We start from the raw sequence: 16212 nt of genomic DNA, 5'->3' as shown, positions 1-16212 counted from the left end.
TGCATATTTTAAAAATTCCTTTAAATTTTTTTTGCAGAACGAGTGGTCTGGTGCCTGCAGACCACTTGTTCTGCAGAAAAAATATTTAAGTATTTTCTGCCTATGCAGTAGTAACATGAGAGATTCTTTTCCATCTGCAATGAAACTTATGATGTAGTAATATTTGTGTTAAGAAAGCATATTCTGTTTTTAAATAGGAGGTAGAGCCACAGAGGACTGTTATAAATTCATATATTTATTAATAAATGTTTATTTAGGAACTGCTGTGCTGTAGGCGCTGTACTACAACCACATTCTCTGTCCACATAGAACTTGGAATTGGCAATGGGTGATCACGTGCAAATGGACAATTAAAAAGTGACAAGGGAACCCAGAAGCTAAGGGAACACATGGTCAGGACACTTAGCCTGGATTTGGGGACCCTGGAGGACTTCTTTTTTTTGTTTGTTTGTTTTTTTTTTGTCCTGGAGGACTTCTGAAAGGAAATTTCACACAAACTGAAAATAGAAGAAGTATCAGTGAGCCACTTGGAGTCAAGGATGAAACAGAACGTTCCAAGTGAGGGAAGCAGTTCCAGGATCTGAAAGAATCAAAAATTAGGAACTTAGCAAATCCTAAAGATGATGGAAATAAACTGCAGGCACTTATTTTGTCATGTAATATGTGAAACGATTTTTTTGCCTAGAAAATTGCTTTAAAGTTACTTGTTTCCTTATTTTATGTTTTCCTTAACTAGACACTATGCATCATTATTAATAAGACAAAAGATTGTAAATGAAATTCAAGCTCTGTGTTGAATGGGCACCTGAAAGAATAAGAGGGGGTGCAATGTTGATGGGCTGAAGGAAGGGGGATTAGTACACAGAGCTTTTGCTTCTAGTAAGAGCATTAGTGGGACATATTTTAATGAATCTTAAACATTTTGTTAAAAGGATTCTTTAAAAAATTCAGATTCAGATACCAGTTAACAGCCTTCAAGGAATGAGTTTGCTGACTTTGAGTCTATCTTAAGTTCACTCTGTGTGGTTCTTAAAAAGGAGCCAACACAGTATACTTGGGGATACTGCAGCTCTTGAAGGATCCATTTCAATGGTATATTTATGTTCAGTTTAACTTCTCTGGTTGTGTGAGCTTTTAAAACTACATATCTTACTCTCCCCATAGGGCTGCCAACTTTCAGTCACCCAGATAAATTTGAATTTCAGATAAACAATAGTCATGTTTAGTAAAATTATGTTCCCAGTCCATGGAAACCATACTCTCTAGGGATGGGAGATGTCCTGGCAAGAAATCTGGAAGATTGTCATGACTTGTTGGGAACTGCTCTGCCTGGATTCAGGAGATGTAACTGTCCCCCATGGCTAAGGCTGAGTGAGCGACCTCCAGACTGTGAGCCACTAAGGAGACAAAGCTTATCTCCCTGTCAGGAGCGCTGCTTCTGCTTCATCCATCTCTGCCCCCAACGCTTGGTCAGTTAGTCAGTGACGGGTAAGACCCCTCAGAGGAGGGGAAACCTAAGCCAGACACAATCACTTGGGAGGCCCTCAAGGAAGGACTTGGGGGGCTGCAGCATAAAGGGAGTGATGGGCCCTCGCCCCCCAGCTGTTCTGACATAGCCTGAGTCCCCATTTCTGTCTGGGAGAAGTGCTTCCTGGCTCTAACCCACTTAAGCCTAAAAACCTATGACTGGGAAGGTGGTACAACCCTTTGCAGGCTAGAACAGGATCTGGGGTGATCGGGCATGAGAAAGAATTCCTCAAGTCCTGTGAAGCCTGCTTTGCTAAGGGTGCTTTCATTCATATGATAAGGATCTGAGCAGGAAATGAGCATGTCTCCCAAAGTTTTTTCGACCCCCTTATCTGACAGATATTGACTCAGATTAAGCCCTCAGATTTCTTTGAAATGTTATCTATTGCTTGATCCTTGCTAACTGACATTGATTGATGAGCTTTACCTGTATTTCTATGTGTTCCAAACCCAATAAAAGCCTTTGAAGAAGAGGTTCTTGGTCTTTCTCCTCTGAGAGATCGACCACCTCTCCTCCCCAAGCAGATCATGTCTTGGTAGTTCCATTTTGATCCATGGTGGAGGGGGGACTTGCAGGCAAAGTTGCCCCCAGAATGACTTAGTATTTTTCCTAGGGTATAATGTAACGTGCTTGAGCCCACATTTCATCATTATCGTGAAAATACATTCCCTTATTCCTATGCCTTACAGAAAGAAGTGCTTGAGGCAGAGAGACCCAGGCAGCTGGGGCTTGGTTTTTAAAGCAGTGTTCAAAGGGGAGAATTGGCTCTGCTGAGTCATGTCTAACTCCTCAGGATAAAGGAAATGCAAAAAGCTACTTAAAGATGGGTTGTCACACAAAATTATTTGTACATTTTTAAAAGGACAAAGTATCCTATTTTAGGATCAATATGCTACAATATTGATGGGTTAGGGCGGCAGAGGCAGAAAGAAGTTTTATTCTTTCCTTCACTACCAAGACATGGTCTAACTATGGTTTAAAAAATGCAAATACAGACATTCCTGGACTTACAATGGTTCAACTTAATGATTTTCAACTTTATGATCATGTGAAATAGATATGTATTATAAATTACATGAGATACTCAACATTTTATTATACAATTGGCTTTGTGTAAGATGATTTTACCCAACCATAGGCAAATATAAGTGTTCTGAGCATCATTGAGGTAGGCTAGACTAAGCTATGATATTTGGTAGGCTAGGTGTATTAAATGCATTTTCCACATACAATATTTTCCAATTACTTGGATTTATCAGGATATAACACATTGTAAATCAAGGAGCATCTGTAACAGCAAACATTTCATTTCTCTTAGAGTTACATACTTCAAAGCTTAAACAATGACCTTCATTTTGTTGAGGTGTATTGAGAATTTGCTGCATGCCCAGTATGTTCCATGACACACTGCCTCTTGTCGATCTAAAAAGAACTGCGAGGTTCCCTTTGGTGAGCCTCTGTTCTGACTGATTGTACCATGCACCGCTCATTTCAAAAGCTCACTTTAGAAGTCACCCCATATGGAAGAAATTCACAGAGTCAGAGGTGCCATTTTCACGGTAGGTATGGCAACTAGATATATGTAGGACATCCCTGGAACATTCTGCAAACCCAGAAATACTTAAGATTATTAAAGTACTACTAGCAATCCCAAATACTTGTTACATGAGCTTTATTGTTAGATAGTTTACATACTTTGTGCATTCAATTGTCATGATCTCTATAAGAATTATTTATTTCTCCTTTTTTCTCATTTAGTTTGTTTATTATGATGAGCCATTGATTTTTTAATTTTTCAATTACAGTTGACATACAATATTATATGAGTTTGAGGTGTACAACATAATGATTTGACATTTGACTTATGAAGTGATAACCTTATAAGTCTAATACACATCTGACACCATACATAGTTATTACAATATTGATTATATTCCCTATGCTGTAATTTACATCCCTGTGACTATTTTTGTAACTGCTAATCTGTACTTCTGAATACCTTTATCTTTTTTACCCATCCTCCCAACCCCTACCCCCAATAATGCAACCATCAATCTGTTCTCTGATTCTGAGTTTGAGTTTGTTTTGTTTATTTGTTTTGGTTTTTAGATTTTACATAAGTGAAATCAAATGGTATTTATGTCTATTTAAAATGATGAAATAATATTGAAGAGTTTAATTAAGTGGCCACATATCAAATGAAAATACCAGAAGTTGGAACCTAGACTCATGCCCCACATGAGTCTAGGAATTGCTCTAGAAATATGTTACAATTACGTTTGCTTTTAGAAGATTTTGGTTCTCACAGTGGGCTGTGGCTTTGGGGAATTTATACTTTCTGACTATAACATGTTGTGAATCCCTATTCCAGCATCTTCATTAAAAAATTGAAGATTTTCTTCAATTAAAACAGGTATACAATTTGAAAATAGACTATTTTCTCTGTCATGTTTGTTTTAGTTGAGTCTGACACTTTATAGGCATTGTATAAAGCAGTGTTTTTAATTAGATTACCAAAACTTAAAGATAATACACTTGGCTTACTCTTATTTATCTAAACAGCATGTATATTTTCTAAGGTTGTGTCTTCACAGTCAGACTAATTTTAATAATTTTTAAGTTAAAATAGTTGAATTCCAGTTCACATAGTCTGTCCAGACAGTTATAGGCACATGACAATTACTCCCATTGTACCATACTAACAATTCTGTGTATATACATACATATGTGTATATATGAGGTCTGCGCAGAAGTCCAGCCACTGTTAATATAATGAGAATGGTTTATGTGACATCAATGTAACCTGGCAGCCAAGGGAAGTAGATTAGAATGCACACATGCGAACAATGATGACTTCACTGTACTAGTCGGTGGGGATGGTAGATACCATTGAGTGAGCATGTGTACTGTGTGGCCATCACATTCAAAATGACTGAGTGAACAGAGCAACAAGTCTGTATCAAATTTTGTATTAAGCTTGAACATTCCACAATGGAAACTATTCCAATGATTCAGGAGGCTTTTGAGGATGATGCAGTGAATGCAGTGCAAATAAAAGAGCGGCACAAATGCTTCAAAAATGGCTGAGAATCTGTTGAAAGTGATCCATGTTCTGGAAGGCCTGCAACAAGCAGAACACCTGAGAATGTTGAACGTGTATAGGCTACAATCAACAAAGATCAGCGACTGACAGTGTGAGAACTAGAAACAGATCTAGGAATTCCAAAAACTACTCTGTCCGAGATGTTGATATAGGATCGTGGCATAAAATGTGTTGCAAAATTCATTTTGTGGCTTCTGCTACCAGAACAGAAGGAACATTGGGCTGCACTTGCTAATGACTTGATTCAAACCACTATCAATGACACAGATTTCCTCAAGAAGGTCACAACTGGAGATGAATTGTGGGTCTACAGCTACTCATATAATTCAGAAACAAAGGCCCAGTCATCCCAATGGAAGTCACCTGGTTCTCCATGACCCAAAGAAGGTGTGGCAAAGTCGCAGCAAGATCATGACCATGTCAACTATTTTTTTTTTAATTGGGAAGGTATTGAGTATGCTCCTCCAGGCCAAACAAATAATAAAAAGTACTACCTCAAACTGTCATTGTTTGAAAGATGCAATATGATAAAAATGGCCACAGCTATGAACAAGTGGTGATTGGCAACTTCATCAGGACAACATGCCTGCTCATGCATCTCATCTCATGCAGAAATATTTAGCAAAACATCAAATCACCCAGGTGAGTCAGCACCCCCTACACCTCAGATTTGGCACCCTGTGACTTCTGGCTTTTCCCAAAACTAAAAGCACTTTTGAAGGGGAAGAGATTTCAGACCATCAATGAGATTCAGGAAAATACAAAGGGCAGCCAATGGTGATTCCAACAAAAGATTTTGCAGAGTGTTTTGAACAGTGGCAGAGATGTTGGAAGAACTGTGTGAGGTCCTGAGTTGCCTACTTTGAAGGGGACTTAGCTGTCATTAACCTATGTACAATGGTTCTTGTATCTTGTATCTTCTTCAATAAATGTCTCTATTTTTCATATTACATGGCTGGATAATTCTTGGACAGGCCTTCTATACTATATTTTTTTATATAAAATTCTAGAAAAAGACAAACCAATTCATAGTGACAGAAAGCAGATTTTTAGTTTTCTGAGGATATATATAGGAAGGGGAATATAGGAGAGAATTAATACCTAGGTGAAAAAAAAAGAAACTTCTAAGTAATAAAATTGTTCATCATCTTAATTGTGGTGATGGTTTCATGTGTATATACACATATAAAAGCTGGCCAACTGTAACATTAAAAATGTGCAGTTTATTGTATGTCAATTTTACCTACACACACACACACAAATTATATGGAAAACAGACCAAGAAATTCCCTCCCTGTTGGAATACCAAATGTTCTGTGCTATCCTAACCACAAGGAGATTACAAAAACAATAAAAAGGAATTATATCTAGGAATTGGGACTAACAATGCAAACATTTTTCATATTAGAAATTTCTGCTTTATTAGATTTTTTGCTACATGAAGGTACTTATTTCAAAAATTATATCTGAAGATTTTTTAAATGCTTGAAAAAATTATAGAAAAGAAATTCAATAAAAATATTTGTAGCAAATGTCACTGGTGTAAAGACTCATGGATAATTTTTTTCATATTTCTAAGTTTTCTTAGAAACTTAAAATTTTTAAATTATTTTTACATACTTATTTTTAAGCTGCATCTTAGCAGCATCACTGCTTGTTCCAATGAAACCTGTACAGAGTCCTAGTCTATAAAATACATAAAAAGTTCAGGCCCTCGCTGCATTTTTTTTGCCTCAAGTCTCATTATCTTGCAATCCTCCCTTGACCATGACTCCAGAATGACATTTCTAACTTTATTCTCCTCCATATAATCTTATAGTGCATAGTTCCTAACTTTAAAGACCCAATATCCTATTTTTTTAATATTCTGTAAATCCCTTTTACTATCTGAAATGATATTAATATAGAATATTATCTGTGGGCATATATATATATATGGTATGTGTGTATATATGGGATACAAATATATACAGTATATGTTTGATGTATATGCTATATATACTACATATATTATATATATTTCTAAATAAATTTTGTGATGATATCCTCTAATATTTTGGCGGAAGTACTAAAATATCACCGTCAAAAACAATGAGAGTTTTAAAATGAAAAAATACTGTTTTTAATTGTGCAAAGGAATAGCAGGTCAAACGTGGCTTCTGAGACATGATTTCATAATTTTTCTTCTTAGCCCCTAAAACTTTTCTTCTTTCATCCATTTTCTGACCAAAGCACAATCCTTGGACCGAAAAGTTTGAAGTCTTTGACTCCAGTGCAATGAAAAGATCGCCGTAGCCTGGAGGCAGCTCCCACTATCTCAGCAGAATTTTAACAGGGCTTTGAGAAGTGGGATTTGGAAAGGATTTTAACAGAGAAGACATAGTTAGATCAACTTATATTTCCCTTCCTGAATTAAAAATTAGTCAGCTATTAGGATGAGAATAAATTTTGTTTTATAATTTGGCTATTCATAAACAAGACAAACTGATATTGAACAGCCCACACAATCTGGACCCATTTTTCCAAATTAATTTTCCAATGATCAGCAAAAACCCTGCTGTCCAGCTAGACTGATTGATTTCACAAATGCCTTACATGTGTTTTGGAAACAGGTTGGAAATTGTAACAGAGCTTCAGTAGTGGATCAGTATAAATATGGCTCTTATTTGCATTAAATAATCCATAGTTTAAAACAACACAAAATTTATATTGTAGGTAGATTTCTGAAAGTGGGGCAACAGAGTAATATTAATATAACATAAATACAGTGATAGAGATGAGAAATGAGGAGAACTGTGGCCCTTGGATTCTCAACTGTAATGTACTGTTATTGCAATCATTATATAATTTTTAGTTAACGTGTTTTAAATCTTCATTTCATGTACCATAAATGCTTTGCTGCAGTAATGATATGATTTGCTCACCAGTATTTGTTCTCTTGCCAATTCAGTCACACTGCATTTACATTCCAGCCCACAGATGTGACAGGTTTTGGTCACTGAGATGTGAGTGGATATAATGTTTGTCATATCTGAGCAGAAGCTCCACATAGAATTTTGTTGTTTGCCTTGCCCTTTCTTGCTCCTGTGACCACACACTGGCGGGGTTGGGGGAGGAAGGCTCATCCAGAGAAAAGCTTCTCCTTCCATCTCAGTCCCAAAAGGATAAAATTTTGGAGAACACCTGAACCTAATCTGTGCCTAGAACCTCATTCAGCTCACTACAATCCAGGCAAACACTAAACTCTCGTGTCATAAGAACAATGTAAAATAATATTGTTATTGTAAGCCATGGAAGTGTTAAGACTGCATTATTGCAGCAGAAGCTGATGGTTAAAATTACATTTTTTGTGTTGTTTTTTACTGAAAATGATCACCTGTTTCTAAACATAATAAGGAAATAGGTAATTTCACCTGTTTAATATTAGAAATCTATGTGGCATTTGTTTACATTAAACATTCAAATGATCAGTTAAGTCTCTTCCTTGAGGATGCCTGGATGGTCATGCTGCAGCTGCCTGTATTTCCCAAAGGATGGTATTTTGGGTGGATTTTGGATGGAAAGGAACTCCAGGCACAGCCTAGGGTTTGGCTGGTCTGGCAGACGATGGCAGGGTTATTCTTCTTTGGGTGTTCTAGAGGGGATGAGCTCAGAGGCAGGGGCCTGCTATTCTTCCAAAATTGTGTAGCTTTTGTATCTTACTGAATCCAGAAAAGCCAGAGTTCATGCTGACTGTCACTACCAGACCCAATAAGCAGAGACAGGGATTGAATCTTTATGGGTGCTTTATTCAGATGGCCAGAGATCTGAGAAGATGCAAGTTATGTCCCCTAACAGACCACCTTACATTCCATTTCAAACCAACCCTTTTTATAAGGAGAAGAAAAGTGTAGGTAAAAGTGTTGAGGGACTGAAATGTTGGAAAATTTTTAGTTTCAGGTAATCACTAATAAGCTCAATAATCAATGCATGTAAAAGCTATTGTTCCAGGAACTGAAGGTATGACCCACCTTGACTCCAGGAGTCCATAAGCAGTTCCACCTTTGTGCCTCAAGAGTACTGCAAGTATCAATATGGTACCTGAGCCACTGTACTCCAGGGTGAGACAGCCACTGCCCAGGGTGCTGCAGGACACAGGTAAAGAACACTGCCCCGAACACAGATGAGAGAATGCTGAAGCTTTTTACCTGATTAACTTTTTCCCCAAATTCTAAACCTATACTTTTCTTCTCCTTATAAAAGGGGTTGGTTTAAAATGGAATTTAAGATGGTCTGTAAGGGTACAAATCCTCCATCTTCTCAGATCACTGGCTATCTGAATGAAGCACCCATAAAGATTAAAAAAAACATGATGGATTAAAAATTTTTTTCTTCAGGTTGCTTTTACATTATAGCTTCAAAATTTCTGTCAGTCATTGTCTTTTGAGATATATATACATATATGTACGTGTATATATAGAGAGAGAAAACTGGTGTGCTATATTAATTTATGAGTATATGTGTATACCCATTTAGTATGTGTATGTGTGTATATATACATATGTATGTATATATATACATATGTATATGTGTATATATAGAGAGAGAGAGAAAATTCTGGTGTGCTACATTAATTTATGGGATTCTAAACTAAATGTTTAGCATTTTTTTCTTTACCCATGGTCGCCTAAATGAGTTTTTTATGCTTTGGTTCATTATTTTTTTATTTCAGTTTAGATACCCTGATTAAGTATGACCTATTGCTTAACCAAATAATTTTAAGTGGTAAATATATGCTCAAAACTGTGGAAGAGATTTTTATTAATAAATTGCTTATAAATGCAATCAAATAGATCTCTAAATACTAATTTTAAAGACCAGGCTATCAGAGACTAGTCTTTTAGTTCTTTTACTATAACATTCACATAATCGTAGGCTTAAAAATAGGAATTATTTCTTGTATATTTTGAAGTACAACTAGAAAATAAAATGATATAGACCTGCTTAATGAGCAAGTATTTCATTAGCCATTATTTACAATTAAATAGATGTTTATCAAGAACAGCCAAGTGTCTGAAATTATTCTTTACTTACTAGCCAAAAAATTAGCTTGCCAGTTCACTGGATTCTTTCTCTGTTGGCGACAAAGGCTCAGCAAGCCTTCTGAGCCTACGCATACCTGCGTCAGTTTCCTGTGCGCCAGATCCCACAGAGGGATGCAAATGAGCATGACTGAAGCTTTCTCACAGAGTGGTTGCAATACAGGAAAGAAACTCTGAGTTTAGGGAACCTGAGTATTTTATAACGTTCAGTAACCATGCCTGCCCTTTACTCTGGAGGAAGACACTATGTCTGTTTTCCAAGGCTGTTTGCTGTACAAACATCTTTGAAAAGAGTGTGAAACAAAGGGAAGTTAGCACCTCTCATGCGGCAGGTACAAAATCATGAAAGATTCATGGAGGATTGTCTCCCAACACACTTCCAAATATTTCTAAGTGGACTCAAATTAATATAAAATACATCAATAAAACTAATAATTTAAAGTCCAAATTTTCAAGCTACAAGAAAATATTTATGAACATTTATTCAATATCTTGAGAGAGAAACTTTCTAAAATTAAAATAAAATATTACACAATAAAAGACTGATGAATTAAACTACATAAAATTTAAATTTCAACACAGCAAACCACATAAATAGTAATAAAAGACAAATGACAGACTGAGAAAATATTTAGAACAAATATGATAGATAAGTGCTTAGTATTCTTACTGCAAAAAGACGTCAAAAGAACAAAATTATTAAACTCCTTTATCCCTAATAATGAACAGTTAAGTCACAAAAGTTCAAGTAAACTATTAAAATTATTAACTCTCAATCAAAAATAACAGTGTTATTAATCAACAAGTTACTATTCTTTGCCTGTCAAATTTAAAAAGCATTTTAATCATATTCATTTTTAACCGTGTAATGAAATTAGAACTTCTCTCCTGCTGATGACAGACTCAAATGTTACAAGTTTTCTACAAAGCAAGGAATCATTATATCTTATTTTTAAATATTCTTAACTGATGATATAGTAACCCCTCCAGAAATAAACTACAAATATGAATGAAGTTCCTTTCATAGAGAATGTACTACAGCATTATTTGCAGGAGTAAATTATAAGAATAAATCTAAATGTATAAAATAAAGAGTTGAGTAAATTATAGCAAATGTATTAAAAAGAATTAATATACATTATTAATATGAACCCATCTTTAATATAGTATTGATCAAATTAAAGTTTATTTTACAAAAAGCTTGAGAAAAATGAGAAATTGCTAACATGAGGACTTTTGAGAATATAAAGCAAAGTATCATGCATTGGTTTTTATTGAGGTGGATAAGAGTTAGAAAATATATACCACACAAATACATCAAAATCTAAAATAAAATGAAATGAACTATCCTTAATCCCAATCTTTTCTAAATCTATTTATTTAATATATCAAATATCTTAATTCTATATATAGAAGATATATTGTAGAATTATATAGCTGAAATGTGTATTATTTTATTAACTGATGCCACCCCTAAAAATACAATTAAAGTAACATACCAAACATTTTATTCTAATATTAAACTTTTTAAAAATTTTTAATGAACTCTTGCCATTTTTCATTAACATTATATATGCTAAAGAAAATGCTACTTGAAAAAATTTTGTTACAGAAAATTGTGTGTGTTGGCTTAAAATTGTAAACTTTAAAATTGATTTATTGGGTCAAGATGGTGGTGTAGGCAAACATGGCTTGCCTTTTAACACAACCACATCAAAATTACAACTAAAGTATAGAACCATCACTCAGAACCAGAAGAAATAGAGTTGAATGGAAGTGTGACGACAATGGAATTAAAGAAACCACATCCATCCAGACTGAGCCAGCAAGCTGGTACCATATCTGAGACACCATCAACCAGGCTAAACTGTCTGACCTACCTTGGAGATCCCCAGAAACTCCACTCCACTCAATTTACAGGCCCACCAAAGGTACTTTTCCATACAAAGGGCTGGTCTGTCCTCACGCTTCACAACTTCCTATATCCTCTCAAACAAGAAACAGCCAACCTAATTGAGACCCAGGCCCAGCACTAGCAGCAGTCAGATTAGAATCCCAGTGTAGCTTTCTCTGGGAATCTCCAAACCCAGAACAAGTTGCAGCTGTCTCAGATTGCTTTATTGCTCAGGTAGGGTGAGCCCAGGCAAAACACAGGTCGGGGCTGGCCTCGGCCTATACCACCCAGGAAACCCCAGGTCTAGCATACCAAGTGAATAGTTACAGACCACATAGGAGTACCACCACCTTGCCCCTGCATAGCTGATCCTCCATGGAGGGCAGAGGTTGGTGGTCAGTGGTCACAGCCAGTCTTTGTAACTGACTGGCCTGGATAAATCCTTCCTATTTATCTGCCAATAGCTACCAAGGCTCAACCAAAAAAGGATGGTGTATTCAGCCCACATAAAGGGCACACCTCAAGTACACAGCTTAAGTGATAGGGGAGGTTGTGTCACTGGACCCTACAGGACACCTACTGTTGGGAACCTTCCTGCCTGGTTTCAGAAGCTGTAACCTCACTGACAGGTGAAAATGCTCCATGGCTAGGGGAACTTGGGGCCACTAAGGAGACAAAACTTATCCTCCCAGCAGGGGCACAGCCTCTGCCCCCTTTACTTCACCCTGCTTGGCCCCTGGAGGATGGCTGGTTAGTCAATGAGAGTTAAGATTCCTCGAGGAAGGAATAACCTAAGATAGGCACAGTTGCAAAGGGGTCATTAGGAAAGGACTTACAGGATTGTGGAGAAGGACAAAAGACCCTCACCCCTTAGCTTTATCATAGCCTGAGTCCTCATTCTACCTGCGAAAAGTCTCCTAATCTCTTGGCTTCCTTGCTTCCCCTGCCTGATACAGGCCTGAAACAATGCCAAAAAGGGGTGCACCCCTGTGCCAGAACCAGTGGTTCCCAATGAGGGGCAATCAGGCCTTAAGAAAGAATGCATAAAGTCCTGTGAAAACTGCTTTGCTAAGAATGCCCTCAATTTAAATGTTAAGGGTCCAAGCACAAAATGAATTTGTTTCCTAAGGTTTTACACCCAATTGGCATCGCCCTATCTACCAGACCTTGACTAAAAAGGACTCCCACGATCCCAGAAATGTTATCTGTAAACCATACCTCCTTTCTTTTGATATGCATTCCTGTGCAAGCTAAACTTAATAAAAGCCTATTGATAGAGAGGCTTGAGACCTTTTTTCTCTGAGATACTGGTCAGACTTTCCTCCCCAAGCAGATCATGTGTTGGTAGAATTATTCTCATCCATGGTGGCCGGGAAGGCTCTGTGGGAGGAACCGCCCCACAACCTACTACATTAGGGCACACTACCGAGTCACAGCATCAAAGCAGCTCTATCTATACATAGAAACAAATACAGGGAAGCTGTCAAAAAGAGGAGACAAAGAAACATGGCCAAAATGAAAGAATAGATCAAAACTCCAGAAAAAGAACTAAATAAGTGGACATAAACATTCTATCTGATGCAGAGTTCAAAACCCTGGTTATAAAGGTGCTCGAGTAACTTAGTCAGGACTTCAACAGCATAGAATATCCAGTCATAAACAAAGGATATGCTAATTGAAATAAAGAACAATTTACAGGGAAACAACAGTAGAGTGGATGAAGCTGAGAATCAAATCAATATTTTGGAACATAAGGAAGCAACAAACAACCAATCAGAACAACAAAAAGAAAAAGGAATTCAACAAAAAGGATAGTGTAAGCAACCTCTGGGACAACTTCAAGAGGTCCAACATTCTCATCATCGGGTAACCAAAAGGAGAAAAGAAAAAGCAAAAATAGAACATCTATCTGAAAAAATAATGAAAGAAAATATTTCTAATTTTGTGAAGAAAATAGACATATGTTAGTCTAGGAATCACAGAGTCACAAAGAAAATGGATGCAAAGACACATCATAAGACACATCACACTCCCAGACACATCATAATTAAAATGCCAAAGATTAAAGATAAAGAGAGAATCTTAAAAGCAGCAGGATAAAAGCAGATAATTACCTACAAAACAGTTCCCATAAGACTGTCAGCTGATTTCTCAAAAGAAACTACAGGCTAGAAGGAATTGGCAAGGCACGTTCAAAGTAATGGAAAGCAGGGACCTACAGCCAAGATTGCTCTACCCACAAAAGATATCATTTAAAATCAGAGGGCAGATAAAGGGCTTCCCAGACAAGTAAAAACTAAAGGAGTTTATCATTACCAAACCATTATTAATAAAATGGTAAAGGGACTCTTTAAAGAGAACAAAGATCAAAACTATGAACAATAAGGTAGCAATAAATACGTTATCTATCAACAATTGAATCTAAAAAACAAACTAAACAAACAAGAAGAACAGAGACAGAATTATGGATACAAAGAACATTTAGATGGTTGTCTGATGGGAGGGGGGTGTGGAAGGTAATGGGTGAAGAGGTGAAGGAATTAAAAAATACAAATAGATAGTTACAGAATAGCCATGGGGATATAAAAAACAATATAGGAAATGAAGTAGCCAGAGAACTTATAGGCATTACTCATGGACATGAACAGTGGTGTGGGGATTGCCTGAGTGTGTGGGGAGTGCTGGGTGGAGGGGGGAAGGAGAAAATATCAGGACAACTGTAATAGCATAATCAATAAATTATAATTTAAAAAATTGATTTTATTGAGTTGGATCTAAGATGGTGGCAGAGTAGGTGGAAGCTACACTAACCTCCTGCTGGTACCAAACTGGAATTACAATTAAATTATAAGAAAACCATCCTGAATAACCAACTGAACACTAGCTGAGAGAAGCCTTATAACCATGTACTTACGGAAGAAACCACACCACCAAAACAAAACTGCTAAAAACTGTGGAGGCACAAGAAGGCTAGCTGGGCTTCCAAGAGCAGCAACTAAATTTCCAGAGGGACCATTTCACTGGCCAGGGGGTGTTCCCCTGGAAAGTGTGTGGTCTATATCACAGCTGGGCTTCCTAGTTTACAGTACCAGAACTGGGAAAAAACAAATAACAGCCAGCTGTAAAAAGCAGTGGGGTTTCCATCCACCAGGAAGAGATGGAAAGAGATATAGAGAGTGTCAAAGAGCCAAATACAAAATTTTCTTTGCAGCTGCTTACTCTGGGCTCCAGCAAAGGGAGGACAGCAAAGACAAGAGCCACATGAGGATGTCTGGGGTTGATAGCTCCATGGAGAGAACTGAAGATTCAATATCCAGGATCCCTGTGCTGAGTCATTCCCCATACTGCAGAAGCCATCTTTCTCAGGTAGAGGACCACCTCTATGCAGCATCAATCTGAAGGGAAGCAATAGCTCCACTCTTAGGAATTGCTCTCACCCCACCCTGTGGAGATTAACCCAGGCTGCTGAGGAATACAAGTGGAGGCTCTTTCAGTGGTTAAGCCTACAGAAAGTCTGCAGGTGAAGGCAAGATCTCTGGGAGCTCTGAGACTTTAGCTGACCCTCCCCCAGGCTGGGTGCTAGTAAAAAGCCAGTCTTAGTGTGTAGCTAGGTTCTTTCTGCACGTACCCAGGCCCAGCAGAGCAAGCCACAAGCTGTATATCTCTGATAGCTCTAACCAGTTGCCCAGGGCCTGTCACAGATATCAGGTCTCCACCAAAGTGTTTGCAGATCTACCTGATACATATAAACAAACACAAAAAGTCAGCCAAAAAAAGGAAGACAAAAAAATAGACTGCAAATGAAAACACAAGAGAATTCTCCAGATAAAGAACTAAATGAAATAGAAGCAAGCAATTCATCTGATATAGAGTTTAGAATAATGATTATAAGGATGCTCAATAGCATGAACAAAAACTGAGTAAAATAAAAAAGGACCAATCAGAAATAAAAAATACATGTCTGAAATAAATAATATACTGGAAGAAATAGATAGTAGATTAGATGAAGTAGGGGACTGAATCAGCTATTTGGAAGACAAGTAGAAAAAAATACCCAGGATGAGCAGCAAAATGAAAAAAGAATTTTTTTTATTTTTTTAAATATATTTTATTAATTATTCCATTACAGTTGTTCTATTTCCCCCTTCATTCCCCTCCACCCTGCACACCCCCTCCCCCACCATTCCCCCCTTTAGTTTATGACCACCTGTCTCAAGTTCTTTAGATTCTATATTTCCCCTACTATTCTTGCCCTCCCCCCTATTTTCTACCTACCATCTATGCTACTTATTTTCTGTACCTTCCCCTCCCTTCTCCTTCTCCCACTCCCCTGTTGCTAACCCTCCGTGAGATCTTCATTTCTATGGTTCCGCTGTTGATCTAGCTGTTCTCTTAGTTTGCTTTTGTTTTAGGTGTGATTGTTAATAACTGTGAATTTACTGTCCTTTCACTGTTCATCTTTTTTATCTTCTTTTTCTTAGGTAAGTCCCTTTAATATTTCATATAATAAGGGCTTGGTGATGATGAACTCCTTGAATTTGACCTTATCTGAGAAGCATTTTATCTGTCCTTCCATTCTAAATGAAAACTTTGCTGAATAGAGCAA

This window comes from Artibeus jamaicensis, unplaced genomic scaffold (assembly GCF_021234435.1).
Source record: "Artibeus jamaicensis isolate MK-2021 breed Jamaican fruit bat unplaced genomic scaffold, CSHL_Jam_final contig_388, whole genome shotgun sequence".
NCBI lineage: Eukaryota > Metazoa > Chordata > Mammalia > Chiroptera > Phyllostomidae > Artibeus > Artibeus jamaicensis.
The sequence above is the reverse complement of the archived record's forward strand: the minus strand, read 5'-3'. Positions refer to the sequence as shown.